The sequence below is a fragment of the Eubalaena glacialis genome, chromosome 14 (assembly GCF_028564815.1).
Source record: "Eubalaena glacialis isolate mEubGla1 chromosome 14, mEubGla1.1.hap2.+ XY, whole genome shotgun sequence".
NCBI classification, from domain to species: Eukaryota; Metazoa; Chordata; class Mammalia; order Artiodactyla; family Balaenidae; genus Eubalaena; species Eubalaena glacialis.
Window position 1 is genome coordinate 88,823,934 of NC_083729.1, and position 19,958 is coordinate 88,843,891.

Consider the following 19,958-nt stretch of genomic DNA (forward strand, 5'->3'; position numbering starts at 1 on the left):
ATTGGAAACATCTTCTCTAATGGAAAAGAAAAGATTTGAGAAGGGATCACAGAGGTCACCTGAGTAGGAAGGTTGAGGTTGGTGGGCGGGAAAAGCTTCTCTGGGGTATTAGGGCCACATTTGGGCCATTTCTTTTATTTTTAACATGGGGAAGGAAAACAGATACAGGCAAGTTCCCAGAGGTTTGAAAACAGAAACATCTGCTAGAATGCTGAGCAGATTGTTGGCAAAATTTAGTAGCAAAAAATAGTCCTTAAAATGGTCACATGAGGATTTACTGTGTAGCTTTAGATGGGAAAGAGGAGAAATGAACTCTAAGGAAAGGTAAGTGTGTGTGAGCCTACGTGTGTGCCTGTACATATACTCATGAGTCCACATTTAATTTAGAAAAAAATAGCCAGGGTTATAATGAGCCAAATCCATCTTACTTTAAATCATTTTCATCTGAAACTTTATCCGCTCATGATTGCTTCTAACTTGCCTAATTATGGATAAGATTTACATCATATATCACAGATTCTAGCGTGAGTTAACCAGAAACCGTGAGGATTTGGGATGCCTTTAAATCAAGCCCTAATCTCCTAAGTCTGGGGTCCATTGAGGGAGAAAATGGCTAAACTGGTCGCACGTGTGCGGTTGATCATCTAGAGGGGCTCCTTCTCCACCCTCTTCTCCCCTCGGTCTCTAGTAACATCTCCAGCATGCATATTGTTTTAGTAAGAATTAGAAAATGTGGTCTCTGGACCATGGGGCAACTGGTAGAACCTTATACAGATATTTGAAGATGTGACATTTTATGCAGTGACTGCTCTCTTTTCTCTGTCATTTTTTAATAATGGAAAAGTACCATTGCTTGGCTGGCCAGAAGATTCTCGTAACCTCCTGGGCGATTCTGTTGCGTTCTAGTGATCCTGTTGGATTCTTTCCAGTTAAATGTTAATTTTAAGATTACAGAGCAGTGAAGGAGCCGCAAATTCTGACTTCCTGTGATTTAAATACCACAGTCGGTTATCGATGAAGTGCCCCGTGCATGGACCGATCGGAGCCCTTCCCGCCGGGCCTCTGTCCACGCTTCCGTGCAGGTGGCTGGTGGTGTAGCTGGAGCCTGCGTCGTCTGACAGTTATCCGCACCCGCCTGACTCGGTTACTGCCAGACTTGGGGTACCATTTTAAACGTAATCTTTGGGAATTCTATGACGCATTTGCCAGCCCTGAGAGTTGAGGTTCTTTCCTGGCTTCAGCCCATGCTGCCCTGGCTGACATGCTGCTGACATCCCCAAGGGCATCGAAGTGAGCTCGTCAGCTCTGTGGATGTCCTGTGCAACGTACGATCATTGCTTTAAAAAAAAAAAGTGTGCAATATAAGAAAATAAAAAGGCACGTTAAACCCTCATTCTTCCCCCACTTAGAGTCATCGCTGTTGGTGCCCCGGTGCGTTTCCTCACCATCATCTCTCTGTGAGCACGGCTGTAAAACACGTACCCGTGTGTGTGATAGACACTTTTGGTGAGCTGCATACAAGAGGTGTTTCCTTGCCTGAAAAAATCTGGCAGTGTTGGACAAGTGCATTTTCAAGATTCCTTTAAAAATAATTATGCAGAACCCCTGTGTTCAGGTAAAATGAAAACCAGATGGTGAGTCTTCAGAACAGAATACAAACCCAATCAACCATTTACTGTGTTGGCCTCTCAGTGCTGTTTCTTGTGTGCTGTTTTCATGCGGTGACCTACAGAGTGACCTTGGTGCTGTAGCTTGGGGCACACTGGGCGCCCCGAGCAGGTGTGATTGCGGGTGGAGAGCTTGTGCAGCGGGGCCCCTGGAGAGCAGGCCTCCCACCCTCCACATCAAGGGCCTGCCTCTCGGCTCTTCTTGCAAAGCTGAGGGCATTGGCCGGGGTGGGACCTGGGAGCAGGCTGGCAGGAGGGAGAATTTGCAGCCGATGTTTCTTGTTGCAGCTCCAGCAGGAGGGGCTGTTGTAGAGGGTTCTGTGGCTGAGAGCCGGGTCCTTCGTGGTTTCAGACTCGACTCAGTTTCATCTCAGGAGCAAAAGGTGTGGATGCTTATCCTTAGGAGGCGTCACAGACTCGTCCTGCTGGTTGAGCCTATTCCTTAGGTGAAATTGGGAGGCAGTTACCAGGCTACTGGTTATTCCTCAGGTTCCGAAGGCCAGAGGAGAGCAGGTGTGGGGAGGGAGGTGGCCCGGCGGCTCTGCCCCCAGCTGTCAGCTGTCAGCAGCCCTGAATAAACGCGCTCCAGGCCGGCTGCCCTGAGTCCGCATCACCTGCTGCGCTTGATTATGTGACCCTGGAAAACAAAGCAGACCGAGAATTCACGTCCCACCCTGGGGTGAGGTGCCAGGGGCTGTCTGGGAAACTGAGGGGTCTGGAAAGGAGGCATTTATTTGCTCGAGACGGACAAATGTCTTTATGTTTCTTCTTGGGCTTGAACTATTTTAAGAATCGATTTTCTTTAGGATTTTGAAGGGTTCTTTTTAAAGAAAGCGTGTCATTTATCTGATTGGTGGTGGGAAGGGTTGAAGGACGTCTTCAAACTGGACAAGACCAGGACATGAGATCTATAATGTGTTGTTTTTGTTTTTTAGATAATTCACAAGAATTTGCAGGAAAGTGTACAGGGAAGCTCCTTGTACCCTGCACCTAGTTTCCCCCAGGGGTAACGTCTTGTATAACTATAATACAGTGTCACAACTGAAGTCCTGCACAAAACAAAGCCAGCTAAGGATTTGACCAGGACTCCAGTGTTTGTTAGATTATAGCAAATATGTCTGCCTGCATGGCTTAGAACCAAGGCAGCCACGGAGAGTCGCCACTGATACAGTCCACAGAGCTTATTCAGATTTCCCCAGTTTGACACACGCGTGTGCGTGTGTGGTGTGATGCGTTTTGAGGGATACTTGAGTTGGTTGTTTGAATTCTTGACAGCCCCTTCATTTCAATCTTTGTGTCTCAATGTCAAACTTGTATAATTCCCATCATGCATAAGGGACTGAGAGTTTGTTTCTTGCAGTTGGGGTATCACATTGTTTCTATTTAACACTCTGGAAGGTAAAAAAAAAAAAAAAGAATTATCTAGATCAGTAATTCTCAACTCGAGGTCCATAAACTCTTTAGGATTTGTTTCTGAGAATTGAATTTTGTGTTTTCATTTTAATAATTCCCACCCAACTTTTTATTATGAAAATGTTCGTAATTACAGAACTGTTCAGAAAATGGACATTCTCTACCCTTCGCTAGATTCAACAACTGAGAACATTTCATTTGTGTGTGTGGTACATGCGTATCGTTGTGATACCAAGACGCTTCACTTGTAAATACTTGAGCACACTTCTCTTAAAATACAGTCATAATCGTAATACCACCTGAGAGGATGCATGAGTTCAGATTGTCACCTAATGTTGTCAATTTCAATATCCTCAGTTGTGGCGAGAAAGGTTTTCTAACCATTTTTTCCCGGTCACAATCCGGTGGAGGTTTATGCATTACATTTGGTTATCTTCTCGCTCTTTTTTTAAGATCTTTTTAAAAAAATTGAAGCATGGTTAATTTACAGTGTTGTGTTAGTTTTAAGTGAACAGCGAAGTGATTCAGTTATACATACATATATATATATATTCCTTTTCAGGTTCTTTTCCATTATAGGTTATTCCAAGATACTGAGTGCAGTTCCCTGTGCTCTGCAGTAGGTCCTTGCTGTTTACCTGTTTTATATATAGTAGTGTGTTTATGTCAACCCCCCCAAACCTAATTTATCATCCCCACCCCCCATTATCCCCTTTGGTAACCATGAGTTTGTTTTCTATGTCTGTGAGTCTGTTTTGTAAATAAGTTTATTTTTACTGTTTTTTTAGATTCCACATATGCGTGATATCATGATATTTATTTTTCTGTGACTTACTTCACTCAGTCTCTGTGTCCATCCACATTGCTGCAAATGGCATTAGTCCATTCTTTTTTATGGCTGAGTAATATTCCATTGTATATATATCCATTGACAGATAACTGGGTAGAGAACATGAGGTACATATGTATATACAACGGTTAGCTTCTCTCTTGTCACTTTTGCTCTAGATCAGTTCCTCTGCACCTCCATGTCCCTCCTACTCTTTTTTTTTTTTTTTTTTAAGAGAAATTGACTTTTGGAAGAGCTCAGCCAATTGTTTGGTAAAATACCCCACATTCTGGATTTGTCTGATAGTTTCCTCGTGTTGTGCTTTAACTTGTTCCTCCTCCAGTATTTCCTGTAAACTGGGAATTAGGCCGAGGCTTGATTAGACACAGAATAAGAATTTTTTGGCAAGAACACCTCATTGGTGGCATTGGGCTCTTCCTATTGCGTGACCTCAGGGGGCATGTCCATCCTGATTGTCCCAGTTTTAGTGAAGCCAGTTTGACCTCTTGATGGAGGAGGCGACTGCAGAGTTCCCCACCATCGAGGGGCGCCCTCAGCTCTGCACTGGGAGGTAATCTGCAGGTGATGCTGTGTGAATAGTTACGATTGCAAGGTGGTGGTTTTCAGATTCTGTCTTCTAGGCTTGTTAGCTTGCATCAGTCTGTAAAGAAGAGTTTCCTTTCTTACCCACTCCCACCCTTTCTTGTCTTCTTTCTTATTCCAGATACTGCTGTAGACGTGGGCAGATTTATTCATTCAATGTGTTTCCATCAGTTGTAGCTGCCATTAGTATTATTTAATGAAATCATGCCAGATCTGGCCATGGGAGCTCTTTCAGGACTGCCTTCTGTAGCCCTTTTATATGACCCCATTAGTTTTTGAGTATTTCCTTGTTTTTTGGCACAAGTAGATATTTGAGGCTCATCTTCCAGAATCTGGATCCCTTCCTCTGAGGAGCCTTAGTTCCTGTCAGTGGGAAATGCATTTAGAAAGCAACATCTGGATGCTAAGTGTGCTCATTGCTGATGAGGTTTTCTGCTTCTAGGCCCTTTTCGTAGATGGAGCTTGGGAATATATTTTTCAGAATCAATTTTTCCTTAATTTTTAAAATCTTGTGTATTTTACATTTCTTCCTCTTTTCTCCTAGCCTGAAAAATCTTGGTTCCTAATAAAATATTTGTTTGCTTTATCCTTTGATAAACATAAAATCATTTCAGAATTACAATAACAATGTTACTACTTATCAATAGGCATGGAGTGAAGTTTGATTTCTCGGGAGCTGTTTTTGTCCTTAGGCTATATCTGTGACGGATTTACGGAGTGCTATATTCAGAAGTTACTTGAAATACTGATTTCTCTGTATGGTTTATCAATTTGATATGTAGCTACTATCTTCAGTTTCTATTTTAATTCATTTATAGGGTTTCCTTTTTCTCCTGATTTAATTTTTGAATGTGTGAATCATTTACATGTTTCACAAGTGAAAACTATATAAAAAGGCATATATTTCAAAATGTAAGTTTAAAAAGCTTAGGCTTGATCGTCTGGTTGATGGACTACCTTATACCCAAATACTGCCATGCAGTTCCGTGCCCTTATTTGTGTTTGATAATTGCTTTGGGCAAAGGAGGGCTCATCCTCTTGGGGTGATGCAGAGAGAACAGAGGCAGACAGTATGTAGTGCTTTACGGCAGACAGAGATGAAATGGTGCTCTGTGGGCTGATGTTTCGCTGCAGCCCATCACTGCCCCAAGTCCAGTCTTCGGGCTGGACTGGCCCCATGGTCCTTCCTTCACTAGGCCTTCCTGGCATAGGATGGGGTCAAAGTGGTAGATTCTCAAAGTGTGGTCTCCCAGCAGGCGCACCTGGGAATTTGTTAGAAACGCAGTGTCTCAGGCTCCATCCCAGACTCCTGCATCAGAAATGCTGGATTGGGGCCCCAAATTCTGGGTTTTAGTAAGCGCACTAGGGGATTCGGAGGCACCCTCAAGCTTGAAAACCCTTGTTTTAATGGACCCTAAGGAAAGAAGCCGCCCCCTCACACCTGCAAGTTGAAGGATTCCAGCTTAGAGACCCTGACCCTTCGTGCTCAGGAGCACATTGCGAGTTGGATTTCAGCGACTAGAACTCAGATCTCTGACTCTCAACTTACGGAACCTTTGAAAGTATTAACAGTTTTAAATGTCAGGTTCTCAGTAGGCTTATGGAGAGAGCTGATACGATCTGGACCCTAAGGGCTGCGTGGATATTGCCCATCAGATCAGCCAGAGCAGACTGTCTTTTAGTCCTAACAGTTGAAGTGTTGGTGATTGGTAATTGAGGCATATTCCTTGGAGGATGGGAAGATGCTGGGCCTGATGCCCACGGGGGTGCAGGACACTGGTCGGCAGGTTTTGGCAGGTGCCCTCCCTACTCCTGGCACCATGCTCCTGGAGATGGGAGAGTGAGAGCTGTGTAAAACCTAGCCTCTGCCCGTGGTCAGGCTGGGGAGGCAGGTGCCACAGAAGAAGCGGCCCGATGTAGGGCACGTCTGATGGGCTCTGATGGGCTTTGAGCGCCGTCTGAGCTGGGTCCACGGAGGAGGAGACAGATGCTCGCGCCCGGGGCATTCGTGCTCAGGCAGGAAGGAGCAGACCCGCTCACCCCGGTGACAGAGCAAGGCCCTGTGAGGCCTGACAGCTTTACCGCTGTTCAGGTGGAGGAGAGCACGGCGTACTGAACGTGCCGTTCTTGTCTAGACAGAAGTGAGAGCAAAAGGAAGGGAGGGAGGTCTCTGTGCACTGTGACCTATTGTCCCTTCCTCCGGGTCCTCAGAGGCCCGTTAGATGCTGCAGGCCTTACAGCCTGCTCCTGGCTCCTGGCCCCAGCCTCCTGGGGCTCCGGCAGGCTGGCCACGGGCCTGACCCCATCGTCAGGGGAGCGGTCCTGCATCAGTGTCAGCTGTCAGCTTCAGCAGCAGGCCGTGTGCCCCCTCTTCCAAATACTCTTCCCTTATCTTCTGTTTCCTACCTACCTTAACGAACTACCTTCTCTCTCTTAGCTGCTGAGAGAAGTGAGGTACAGGTTTGTGGGATGCTAAATTTTATCTGGCATTTTCTTACCTTCAGTAACTTCTAACTTAATTTGAATGATCTTGATATTGGATTTCAGCTTCCTAATTTGGATTGTCTTCCTTCCTCAGCCTTTTTATAGATAAAGGTCACAAGTTGTACCTCTCTGTTATTATTATAAGGCAAGTCCTTGAAGAAAAGTTCTTAAAGTTAATTAGAAATTGATTAAGCTTTGATTTATTATAATTTAAAAATATGGCAGTAATTTTGAGAACCAGTAGTCCCACTGTGTCCCCACTAATCACACCCTTATTTTCACAATCACCTCCCTAAGAAGACTTCTAAGATTTTTTTTTTCCTAATCACCCCAATGAAAATTTACAGTCTGCACACATCTGCTCAGGTACTGTACGTGTATCTTTATACATAAAAGTGGTAGGTTTTTTCCTCCACCTCTTAGAACCACTTTTCATCCCCTTAGAGGGCGATGTCACCCCATTGAGAACACCTGGTGTAGAGCAAATAAGCATGGACCTTTTACAAAAGAGCTAGGGTGTGTTTTGTACTATTTCTAATACTTCCTTCTTTAAAAAGTTCACTAGATACTAGAATTCATCTTCAGTGATAAAGTGTAGAGTGGATGAAGTGAACTGATAGCTTTTAAGGACTTGTGCCAGGCGTTGCATCGGGTGTGGCACAGGCTCGGCTGGAATTCACGGATGTCCTTCTCCCCTGCATCTGCAACAGATGGAAGAACAGAGGTGGGACTCGGGGCACAGGAACAGACTGACTGTAAAGCTTGCTCCTCTTCTTTTTTTAATTTTACATTTAAATTTTCTTGAAGTATTGATTTACAATGTTGTGTTAATTTCTGCTGTACAGCAAAGTGACTCAGTTATACATATATACATTCTTTTTCACATTCTTTTCCATTATGGTTTATGACAGGATATTGAGTATAGTTCCCTGTGCTCTACAGTAGGACCCTGCTGTCTATCCACCCTATATATACTAGTTTGCATCTGCTAATCCCAACCTCCCCCAAACTTACTTCTCTTCCTTCTGAATTCCACTATCCTTCTTTCCCTAAAAGTAATATGAAGTTAACTTAGGGTTAAGCCAGACTGCTCAGCAAATAGGTACCTGTGGATGTGTTTTAAAGATAACTCTGCTGGTGAGGATGTGACAGTGAGATTTTGTAAAGGATTAGAGTTTTTGTTTTTGTCAAGGATAGAATGTGTTTCTATTTGGGATTGATTTCTTCTAATTTAAGAATGTAACTGGGAATTTACGAAATATGAAAATTCTCCTGGTCTTGTCTATTTCATAAGTAAATAAGTAGAGGAAGGTTAAGACTAGGTGAGCTGTATACTTTAGATGTTGTATGTTTTTCACATTGAAAAGCCTTCATTTTATGTACAGATGACAACACGATATTATGAAGGTGATTGATTGACCTGCCCAGAGTTCCATAGCTCACTGCCAGAATAGCACCCCGATCTTCTTTTCATTGCGCTGTGACATCTCCTACTTCACTCTGGGAGCACAGCTCTGTGTCCTGTACTTGGGGTCTAACTAGCACCAGGTAACTAGTCACAATGCCCAGTAAGTTGTAGGTACTCAAATCTTTGATGAATTGAACAGGGTGTTCTGGTTTTGGTGGGCACTTGGAGAAACATGTAATAGTTGTACAGTATTGGTTTCATTGTCCAAGAAAATTATAGTAATGTATTGTTGCAACAGAGAACTCTTGGAGGTATGACCGTGTTTTATAGCATTCTTATGTTTTGTAATAAAAAATATTAAAAATAACCGTAGGTGTTACACATTAATCATAAATAAATAATAGTAAAACCTGCTCTTCGCACTTGAACTACATTCCTTTAGGAAAGAAAATAAAGGAGTCTCTTAACATTACTAGTGGTTAGAAAGAGTGAGTACCTTTCTGGCTTTTGTTTTTAGAATGGTCACTGAACTAATAAAAGTGATTTATTTACTTTTCTCCTTTTTCCTGTGAACATAAGTTTGAGGCCTATAAATATTTTTCAAAGTGAATTTATAGTTTATGAGCCTCATCAAAAGTCGGCCGCATTTATTTAATAGTCATGTCCTGGCTTTTACTGTAAGACAGTGTTAACACCTTTGGTAGACTAGGGCCTAGAGTTCAATTTAATAAAGCTTCAGCTTCCTTACCTGTAAAATGGAATAATAATTCCTACTTCACAGGCTTTTGTCAGAATTAAAATTATATAATAGATGTAAAGTGTCTAGCATATAATTTTTCCATGGTGAATGAGGGTTTCTTTGTTCCCTTCTCATTAAAGATATGAAAACGATATAATTCATCACTTTTGCTGAAGGCGTTTTAACACACACACCTGCCCTCCTGAGCGGCTGTTCTCTGACCTCTCCAGGTGGCCCTCCTCCTCTGTGTCCATCCTCTCTGCAGGCTCCTGCCTCAGGTGGCTTCTTTGTCCCCTGGTGTAGTCACACTGTCTGGTTCTTCGTGACCACTTTTGTCTGGCCCTGTGAGCTGTCTGCTAGGGCTGTTTTAATGGCTACCTGGAGAGTAGTTTCCACATGATCGTTGCATGCTTATGTTAATTCTGTACTGGATTATAAGCTCTGTGGGGAGCTAACTGCTTTAGGATTCTCATAGCCTTTCCAGGCTTTGGACAGAGCCCATCACATGGGTGGCACTCAGCTTCTGTTTGCTGCTTCTGAAGAATGTCCTGGCAATTTTAAAGGAGAATTTCCAAAGTGTTTTGAGTGTTGGCAAAAAATACATATATATACATATATATATATATTTTCCCTTTTATAACAATAGAGACAACCCTTATTTTAATATGTATGTATTTTTTCTGTTGCTTTGTGGTTTACAAAAAAGAAAGAAAATTACATCAGAAAACAAAAATATTACCATCCATTCTTACTGGAGATAAGAAAAAGTACTCATGGTTTTGGTCAGATGCAGTTGTGTTCATTGGGACTGGAAAGGGCATATGTCAACCATGGTTTGCGGGCTTTTGTTTTCGTGTCTTTAAATGCTGTTCATGAAGTTGCACTAACTCATTCATTTAAACAATTACTAAACACTTAGTCTTTTTAATGCGGACTCTTCTCAGATGTAGGGTGGAATAGAAAGATTAACTTTGCTCCAGAAGGAGCTGTTCTTAATCTCTTGGTAAAATGAAACTTGCCGTGAAAGGGAGCTCTTTGTAATCGTTGATGCGCCCTCTCCAGGCAGAGGCAGCTTCCCTGGCACTTCAGGAATCGAAGGCATTTTTCTAAGGAAAACAAATAGTTGAATTTAAAGAAAACACCCAGCAATTTTTGTACAACCTAAATTGCTGTTTTTAAAAAATATGGACACTGTACTTTAACAATCCCATCCTCCCTCCCCGCCAGCTTTTTTTTTTAATTTGGGGGCTATAAATGCAAAATTTTATTTTAAAATCTTGATACTTCCCTTCTTCCATTCCTAGCAGACTTATTAAAAAAGTTGTGCATTGGAGGTCTTCAAGACCATCTTCAGGCTTAATGATTCCCTAGAAGGACTCACAGGGCTCTGTCTATAACTGCGCCCTCAGCTGTGATTTACAACCAAGGAAGGACACAAAGCAAAGTCAGCAAAGGGAAGAGGCACGTGGGATGAGGTCCAAAGGAATCCATGCACAAACTTCCAGGAGTCCTGTCACAGTAGAGTCAGGTACTTAATTCCTCCAGCAGTGAGCTGTCCTAACACGTGTGCAGTGCTTTCCACCAGGGAAGCCCCTCAGAGACGCAGTGCCTAGGGTTTTATCTGGAGCTGGGCACGTAAGCACCCTCTGCCTGGCATGTACCTGAAATTTCAGACTCCCTGCAGGGAAGTAGGTGTTCAGCATAAACCGTGTTGTCTGTTCAAACAACCCAGGAACAGGGAGCCACCCTTCTCAATCCAGGGGATGGTGGGAACCCTCCCAAATCCAAGCTCCGGGTGCCAGCACAGGGCGTAGCTTTGCACACAGGCCTCTGCAGGGGTAGCAGCCTCAGGCCTGGGGACCAGACTCTTCTCCTGAACTCTGTGCAGCATCTCACCGGATGTCTGGTCTCCTGTGAGTCTCTCGTCTTCCCCCGAAGCCTGTTCCACCCACAGCCGTGTCCTTTCTCCGTCGGGGGAGAGTCCCGCCTTCTGCGCAGGGCACAGAAGCCCTGGCGTCCTGCGACCGCTCCCTTCCTGTCACGTACCGCTCCCCCCATCTGTTAGGAAATGCTGTCAGTGCTGCCTTCAAACGGTATCCAGTTTGGCTCAAAATCGTCGTGGCCGGTGGTGGCCAGTGGGACGGCTGGGCCATGGGTCAGTAACTGTTGACTCCGGATTAGAGGTACAAGAGGGTTTGTAAGCTATTTTTTCTACTTCTGTATATTTGAAATTCATAAGAAGTTAGCATAGTTTGTGAGTCTGTAAGAAAATCTTACACATGTGCATCTTGCCTCTGTGTGTGTGTGTATGTGTGTGTGTGAAGTATGACATGCATACAAAAAAGTGCACAAATGACAAATCCAGGACATTTCTGAAAACTGAACTCACCCCACTCACGAATCAGCAAGAAACAGAGCGTAGCTGGCAGCCCAGGAGCGCCTGGTGGCCCCTTCCGGTCACCACTCCTCCCCCAAGAGTAACCACCCTCCCGACCTCTACCACGATCCATTATATTTGCTGTGTGTGTGGTTGATGTGCATGGAACCATAAGGTACTGCTGTGTCTGCTGCTTTGACTTAACCTTACGTTTGCGAGAGCCGTTCATACTGCTGCACGTAGAGAGCGTTTGTTTATTCTCTCTGCTCTTAGTATTCTGCGACATCACACTAGCTTCCAAGGGAGCGGTCTCCTCCGGGGGGCGTGGAGCTGGCGGAGTAGCCTCGAGCCTTCTCGCATGTAGCAGGTGCTGAACTGAATTGCTACAGAAACAAGGACATTGGCCTGGTGGAGGAAGTTCTCCTTGAACGGATAAGAGATGCTCAGATGCACATTATAGGGAAAACAGACCTTCGCTTCTTAACTTCTTATGTTTTGGGCATGATTAAATATTTCTTTTCTGGTTTAATTTTATCTGCTTAACTGCAAGAGTCAAGAGAAAAGTCGGTGTCGCTAACTTCCGATGATCAGGGATAAAGTGTTCTGTGGGAACTTCTCTCTGAACTCCATCTCCCTTGGCTTTGAGTTTCCCTGCTGTGACAGGTCTTCAGCAGAGAGTTCTTACCCAGCGCCCTTGAGGAGTCTCACTGTCACACCGCTGTTGACTGTTCATCCTCTTTGTGCCGCCGGTCATTTTTCTGCTGACCCTGCGATCTTGGCAGGGGTCCTCCCCTCCCCGCTTCAGGGATAGAGGTTTGGGGTGACATGCAGACGGGGAGATGGACCCTGACAAATGGGATTCCAGGCCGGCCAGAGTTCTTGCCCCCCCTGCCCTGTCCAGTCCCCCTCCCCGTGCCCCGGCCACGGTCCCTCCCAGACCTTCACAGGAGACCCTCTCAGCGCCCGCTCTCTCTCCTTTCTGATGACAAGGGTGTTGTAAGACAACACGCAGCAAAGCCTTTGGTGTGGCAGTTTGTTGTAGCCTCAGGGCAGCAGGAACAGTCCTGTTAGGTCGAGGGACTGTGCGGTCACGTGCTGTGTCCTGAGGCCGCGTCCCCTTCCCTGGGCCCTGGGTGACCACTTCTCCTGTGAGTGAGAGAGGGAAGGTGTTTATACCAGGAAACAGCTGGCTCCCTCCTTGTTGTGGTTTCATTTCAAGGAAACATCTAGTCTCCTCTCACTTTTGTTCACTTACTGGAGAGGCTGGATGTGTTTTTGCCTGAGGCTAGAACTAAAGAAGACCCCGTGGTTATTGTTTCTCCTTAAGTAGTTTAGAAAGAAGAAAACAGTTTATTTGGAAAATAACTGCAGAGATGGTTTTGTTCAAAAGGGGGAAGGAAAAGAAGACCCTTGAGAGAGAGGAGGTTAAAATTTGGAATCACAAGGTCAAGCAGCAGTGTCTCTGTGGACCTTTGTGAGAGCAGGGGCCGGATTGGACTCGACGTCGTATACGACGCCGTGCTTGTGGCCCGGACTGTTTTGATGATGTGATGAATGTGGACCTGATATTCTGAATGAGGCACGTGGTCCTGACTACTGTCGAAGATGCCAGACCCGTGGACCTGACACTTGGAATGATGTCCCCGGGCACGTGGTCCTGACTCTGCCGAATGATGAGGGTGGTGTGGATGATACTGCTCACCCAGTTCCAGCGGGTTTTTTCCTCTCATTTCCCCTACCTTCTTTTACCTAACACGACACGTCTTTATGCTGGTTTGAGGAAGGACAGCGACATGTCTTGCTGTGCTTGTGTAAGTGCTTCACGATGATACCATGGTTCACATGGGGTGTGTGGTGGCGGGGAGGTTTAGGGTACCTGCCGTTTTCGCTTAGTTCACAGACAGAAGGGGCAGAAGGTGGAACATTGAAGATGCTTCTTCACGGTGAAGTCTAACCGAGTGAGTGGTTATTTCTTCAAGATAAGCCCCACGCCTTACCAGTAACCACCAGTTCTAGTTACCTGCCTCTGTGTTAGTGTTTTCCCCTAGGGGAGGATGGGGAGCAGATACCCATTGCCCCTTTCTTCGCCGGTCGGGTTGGAGATAACGGGACCCGAGTACTGGATGGTGTGGGTGCACCGTGCGTGGGGTGGTGGCCTGGAGCTCGTGGAGAGGGGTTGCTGGCATTGTGCAAGTACGAGGACTCTGCCTCTTCCTCTTCCCCCACAGTGCCCGTGCCTGTGACCCTACCCCGCTTCCGATACAGCAGAGTTCACAGCTGAGGCTGCTTCAGGAAAGCCGAGGTCCTCACAGGTGGAGAATGTTTTCTTAACTGCTCTGGTCACGGGAGCTTAGATGTTTCAGGTCTTCCGGGCCTTTGACGTAGCTGGTTAGTTCTGTTCATCCTCTCCTTCCCCCAAGAAAAGTTTAGTACACTTAACAGTGGTGAGTTTTATGGTATATAAATTCTGGCTCTATAAAGCAGTTGGAACCAAAAGTTTAAATGACTTCTAGATTACTGTTTTTGCTTTTATTTTTATTTATGAAATGTAGATATTCTAGGGAGAAAATCCAGAGAAAAAGAAAGATGAAAAAAAGCATTTCATAATTCTGTCCCCTTGGTTTATTTACTGTTAACATGTTAATAGGTATTTTTCTAGTTTCATATAGAGAGAGATATGTATATATACATATACATGTAAAATTGTTCTTTAAATGGTGAAATAGCCTTTTCTCTAACATTAAAAGTAATTTACTCATCTAGAAAATAGGAAGATGGAGAAATGTTTTCCCTTACCCTGTGCCCCCTCCTCCACCGGGGTAAGTATAGTTGACTTTCTGGTGTGTTTCCAGTCTTTTCTGGTATTGAAGCTGTTTCTCAGTGCTGCTGACCACTCACAGAATTTCCAGTTGAACGTGTGTGTTTATCTATGTGGCTGCATTTAGTTTAAAAATAAGTTTGTGTTTATCCTAGGAAGATTTCTCCTAAATAATTTAGCAGGTGAATTCCTTAGCCTTGTCTAGTCTCAAACATATACTTCATATAACTTTTTTTTTAGTCGCCACCTCACAGTAAACTTCTTCCTGGGAGCTTGTTAATAGTGCGTGTTTACTCGTTTTATTCATGTCGTGGTTACTTCTTCTGTCCGTGTGCTGTGTTTAGGCAGTGTGTCCTTCAGATTGCAAACTACTTCAGAATAGGCCAGTTTAAGTAATTTCATAATACCATGTGATGAGAAGCACTTTTTAGTTTTAGTTTTTACTAAGATCTTGAAAAGTGGGCACTCATTGCCACTGTACATACTGGTTACTTCATATATTTTCTTTGACAGGTGCTCCTTAAATAACAAGGTTGTCTTTATTCTTTTAACTTATCTGAATATAAGGAAAAGTGAAGTTAGGGAAAGGAAGCAGCATATGACTTAAAAAAGCCTGACTGTTTGAAACGTATGTACTGTTCGAAACCTCTTTGATAGATTCTGTGTATTTCTGTTGACACTTGACTTGTATCTTCCCTCCGCTGAATAGTTGAGGTGGTTCAGTCCCAGTGTTTGTTACCGTGTCATCTCCAGCATCTGTTGCTTCCTTTGTGTGGGAGGGAGATGCTGGCTGCCAGGCTGTCTCTAAGCGGGGCTGTGACCTCGTGCCTGATGGATGCGCACAGCTGTGGGGTCTCCATGTGTGCTTTGGCAGCAGGCACACCAGGCACAGCTGGTCTGAGAATGTAGTTATCTTCTCCTGCAACTCTATGAAAATTATTTGGTGTACAGTGGAATAATGCCAAGGGTACTTACTTGATGGAGAAGGCACGAGTGATTCAAGAGCCCAAGATGGTTTTCGGTGCAGACTTGAAGATTTCAGTGAATTGAAAGTACCATTGTCTTACTGAGTTTTTGCCTCTAAATCACTTAGTGCAGCGCTGATGGAGACATGCTAATTTTCTTCATTCTAAGTTTAAGAAATGGTCGTTTTGGTAAAACAGGTAGTTGAAACAGCAGGGAAGACTGTGGCCAAACAATCAGAGCGAATTTACTTTGATTCAAATCTCAGAAGGTTTGCTGTGTCTGAGACGCATTTCGTAGCAGCTCGTGTACATTTTTAGATGGAATGTTTAGGGAAGATTCCATAGTACCACTGGGTTTTTTCCTTTATGTATCTCTTTAATGTGTATATATTAATTTGATTATATTTATATTATATATTATGAATTACTACATACTATAATTTATATACATAATTAAAGTTTAATCACTTGTAGGGAAGCCTTTTCCCTGAATTGACACTGGTTTTTATAATATTTGAAAAAGTTCAACATGCTATTTAAAAACACATGCATCTCTAGAATTTGTTACTTATTATATCTCTAAGATTTTATGCCTTTCCCTCACCCCCCCAAATAGTTAAGGATGTCCTTGTCTTCAGTTAAAATTAACCACTGAGGGGCTCTTAGCCCTGAACAGCGAGCTTCAAATTAACCCTTTATTTACTCTGGACTCTTAACTCCGGAGGCATTTCTTTTTCTTCCCTTTAAAAGCCGTAGAGAACCTTAAAATTTAAACTTAGTCTTCCCCCCTCCTGCATCTGTGCTTAGTTAGATAAACCGATCAATCTAATGAATTCTGCAGACAGAGGCTACAGTGCTCTGTGTGCCTGTTTTAGCCCAAGGCTCAGTATTCCATCCATGCACAGACACAAGGTTGCCAGCTTATCCTGAGCCTGGCAGGAAAAGAGGGTGTTTTCTGATTTCCCCTACAGATGTGTTTAGTTTTATTGCTCACTCAGTCCAGGCTCTGATGATGTGGATGTGGGCTTGCGTCCTGTGAGCGTCCTTGCTTCATGCTGTGTTCTGTGATTCCTCTGGACTGGGTCCCGACTGTGCCGGCTCTTCCAGCCCCTCAACTCCCTCTGGAAGGTCTGCCCGCCTGCACCTTGGCGGGGCTCCCCTCCCCCGGGGGCAGCCTGATGCCCTTTCCTGGTGTGTCCCTCCGTCTCTGCTTCCTGCCCCTGGCTGCCTTCTGTTCAGAAGCGGCCTTCAGCCAGCTGACTGAGTGCACGTGTTCCGTGGATGAGCCTTCGCAGGCCCATGGTTCTCGCTAAAAGGCTGTCAGGAAATGTGACGTCGCAAACTCTCGGCCTTCGTGTGTGGAGTCCCGGCAGGTGGTGAAGTTGGTGGTTTGTGCTGCTGGTTGGAGGTGGATGGCGGGGGCTGCTTGCTGCCACCAGGATGGCACCCGTCTTCGTGCGTGGGAGTTTGGGTTGGTGAGTGACCTTTCCGGGTTTCCACTGGAGAAATGTATTTGAAGACGGAACTGACTGGTTTGCATTTTGGTGGAGACGCCATTGAGGTAGTGACTTTGTACGTTGTGTTGGTGGTGACGGCCCTGGTTCCCTTCCCTTCCCTTCCCTTCCCTAGTCCAGCCCCATCGCCTTGAGGGCAGCACGGGGTCTCTGTGGTCCAACTCTTGGCCTCTCTGAGAGTTCCAGTTTTAAAACACCCACTCCGAGGTGGCCAGCCTGACCCCAGGGCCACACGGAGTCTCACTGCGTGTGTTGCTTCACAGACACTCGGCACATAGGGCGGTGCTTGGTGGTCTGAGGGTCGGTGGGGGGCGTGCTGGGTGCTGTTGAGGGAGCGTCTGGGTGACCGTTGTGTCTGTGATGTCCCAGGCCGGCTTTTCCGGTCCCTCTCCAGCAGTTCCAGCCTGCAGCTGACTCTCCGCAGTGTATGCGTCTGTGTGTGTAAAAGGAGGAAAAATGGATTAGGTAACGTGATCTCGCTGAGCTATTTTTAGACCAGCATGACTTATTACAGTTTTGTGAACGGTGCATGTAGTACCCTGCCCTGAAGTTCTGTATAAAGTGATTAATAACAAAAAGTTTGCTGATCGCTTATCTTCCCGGTGATGTAAAAAAAAAAGGAATCTACACCTTTGCTTTAAATAACTGCTGGTTGGGGGAATGGGGGACTATCTGAGGTGAAAGAAGTGAGGTTAAGATACGATATTGAAGTTGCATCTTCAAAATTTGCGGAAACTTTTTGTTTGCCTCTTTATATTGGATAGGCTTAATCCTGTATTATTGCCTTCCACTCTTAAAATTAAAGATTTGTTTTCTGGAAAACACTTTTTATTCCTGTATGCGATAAAATTCACGTTTTAAACAGTAACCTTGTATATCTTTTAAAGTCACAGTCAAAAGAAAAATTATTTTCTGATAAAATACAAATAGTACTCACCATCAGCAGTACCATTTATTGTGATCACAACATGTCTCAGAATGAAAATACTGTGAATGAAGCTGTAGCAGGGTGAGTTTGTCCCCCTGGTAGCTGTGACCCTCCTTTAAAAGCTTCAGAATACAGTTGATTAATACCAGTGTCAGCACTGAGTCATCTTCTTTCTAACTGAATCACATAATGAAGATAATTGGTTCTCTCTCTCCTCCCGTCTTTGTGGTATCTGGATTTTTGGCATCTCTCCACATTTTCCCAAGAGGAGCACCTGTAGTTTATCGGTGCGTCCTTGTATGTGCAGGTGACATGTAGTTAAGGATGCACGTCGCTAACTGTTCTTTAGCAGGAGACCTGAGCAGACCATGCAGTCAGCTTACAGTGGGGTGACCGTTTCAGGATCTGGCTGTTGGTCTCGTTGGGGGCCGGCACCCTTGCTTGGCCTCTCAGCCGTCACAGCAGTGAGTCGACAAGCCTGGCAAGTGTCCACATACCTGCTGCCCGAGGGCAGGTGACGCCGAGTTCACTGGTCTGAGTTCACCGGGGTTGCCCTTGACAGGCTGCTGCAGGCACGCTTCGTGCTCGGAGTTGTATTACGTCAATTTATAAAGCAAAAGGTAATTGTAGTTCGTTTTCCGAACATCGCGTTTGAGTACCTGCTGTGTGCCGGGCACCATGGGGGTCTTTGCATGTTACCTGACTTTTCTATTCCTCCACCCTGGGGTGTGGCTCCCCAGCCAAGAATGGAGTAGAGTTTCCTCCTCTTGCATGCAGGGAAACTGAGGCTCAGAGATTTACTCTTTTTAAATTTTTATTTCTTACTTTAAAGATCGCCTGTCTCGGCAGCATCCAGCTGTACACAGGGCACACGTTCAGTCGGACAGGGCCTGTCAGGGGCACAGGCGTGAACAGGGCGGAGTCCCTGCCTTCCTGGAGCTTACGTCCTCACAGAGGAGGTAGATCTTAAGCGGGTTTTTGTGGGGCTGAGTGCTGAGACAGATGACGATCTGTCTGTCCCCAGATGCATGGTTTTTATGCTACTGGAAGTTTTCGTTGCCTTTCTGGGTTCTTCTGGAGCTTGAGCCGTGCAGCTGGTGTGACTGGTGCAGAGCTGGGGGGAGGCGGCTGTGCTGGGGGGAAGGGTTCCTCCAGCCGGGAGGCTCGGGAACACATTTTATAAATTTCTGACGGAGTATAAAGCATCCATCAAGACTTTTCCCAAGAAGGACCAGCCGTACCGTGGGCTGTACCTGAATGGATTGGTCTGGTTCACAGCAGAACTTCCCTTTGGGTTTTATTAAGACTCGAGGTCAGTCGCCTGTCTAGTCTAGGGGAGGCGGTGGGTCCTACAGGGTCAGGCCCCTCCGTCGGCTGGTCACTCAGGGTTAGGGCTCCGTATTCCTCCCATTTTCTCTCTTCACGTGATTTGGTATGTTTCTAAAAAGTAGGGGAAAGTAGAAGGGGAGAGGCATTTTAGATTATTTTCCTAGTTGGAACTGGAAAATAAGGAGGCGAGGTTTAATCACTGAGGCTATCCTGTAGCTTTTCTCCACCCGCGGTCGTGAGGCGCCATCACTCACAAGCAAGGAGGTTTTTTGTTTTTTGTTTTTAAAGGGGTGGGGGGCAGCCAAGTAAACTTTAAAAACATATATATATATATATATATATATATATATATATATGTATTTATTTTTGGCTGCGTTGGGTCTTTGTTGCTGCACGCGGGCTTTCTCTAGTTGCGGTGAGCGGGGGCTACTCTTCGTTGCGGTGCGTGGGCTTCTCACTGCAGTGGCTTCTCTTGTTGTGGAGCACGGGCTCTAGGTGCGCGGGCTTCAGTAGTTGTGGCTCGCGGGCTCTAGAGCGCAGGCTCAGTAGTTGTGGTGCACGGGCTTAGTTGCTCTGCGCCATGTGAGGTCTTCCCGGACCAGGGCTCGAACCCGTGTCCCCCGCATTGGCAGGTGGATTCTTAACCACTGCGCCACCAGGGAGGTCCAAGTAAGGAGTTTTGAGAAGCACTGGGGCGGCTCCACATCCGTGCAAGTCCCCCTGGATGAGCGCGGGTGCCGTGTAATGTTGCCAGTGATGCACTTACCTGAATTTTGTTACCTAAAAGCTTTTGGAAAGGGGGTGTCTGTCAGGAGTTAGAGTATCTCGCTTCTATTTTCTGTTTTCCCCAAAGACTTGTGGAACTCAGTCCTTGTCTTCTTGAG

At 45.3% G+C, this 19,958-nt stretch overlaps 1 protein-coding gene across 43 annotated transcripts in view; it reads left to right on the forward strand.

Annotated features, from left to right (window-relative positions):
- Positions 1-19,958, forward strand: part of MAP4K4 (mitogen-activated protein kinase kinase kinase kinase 4) — a 169,713-nt gene that overhangs the window by 81,301 nt on the left and 68,454 nt on the right. The window lies entirely within an intron of this gene.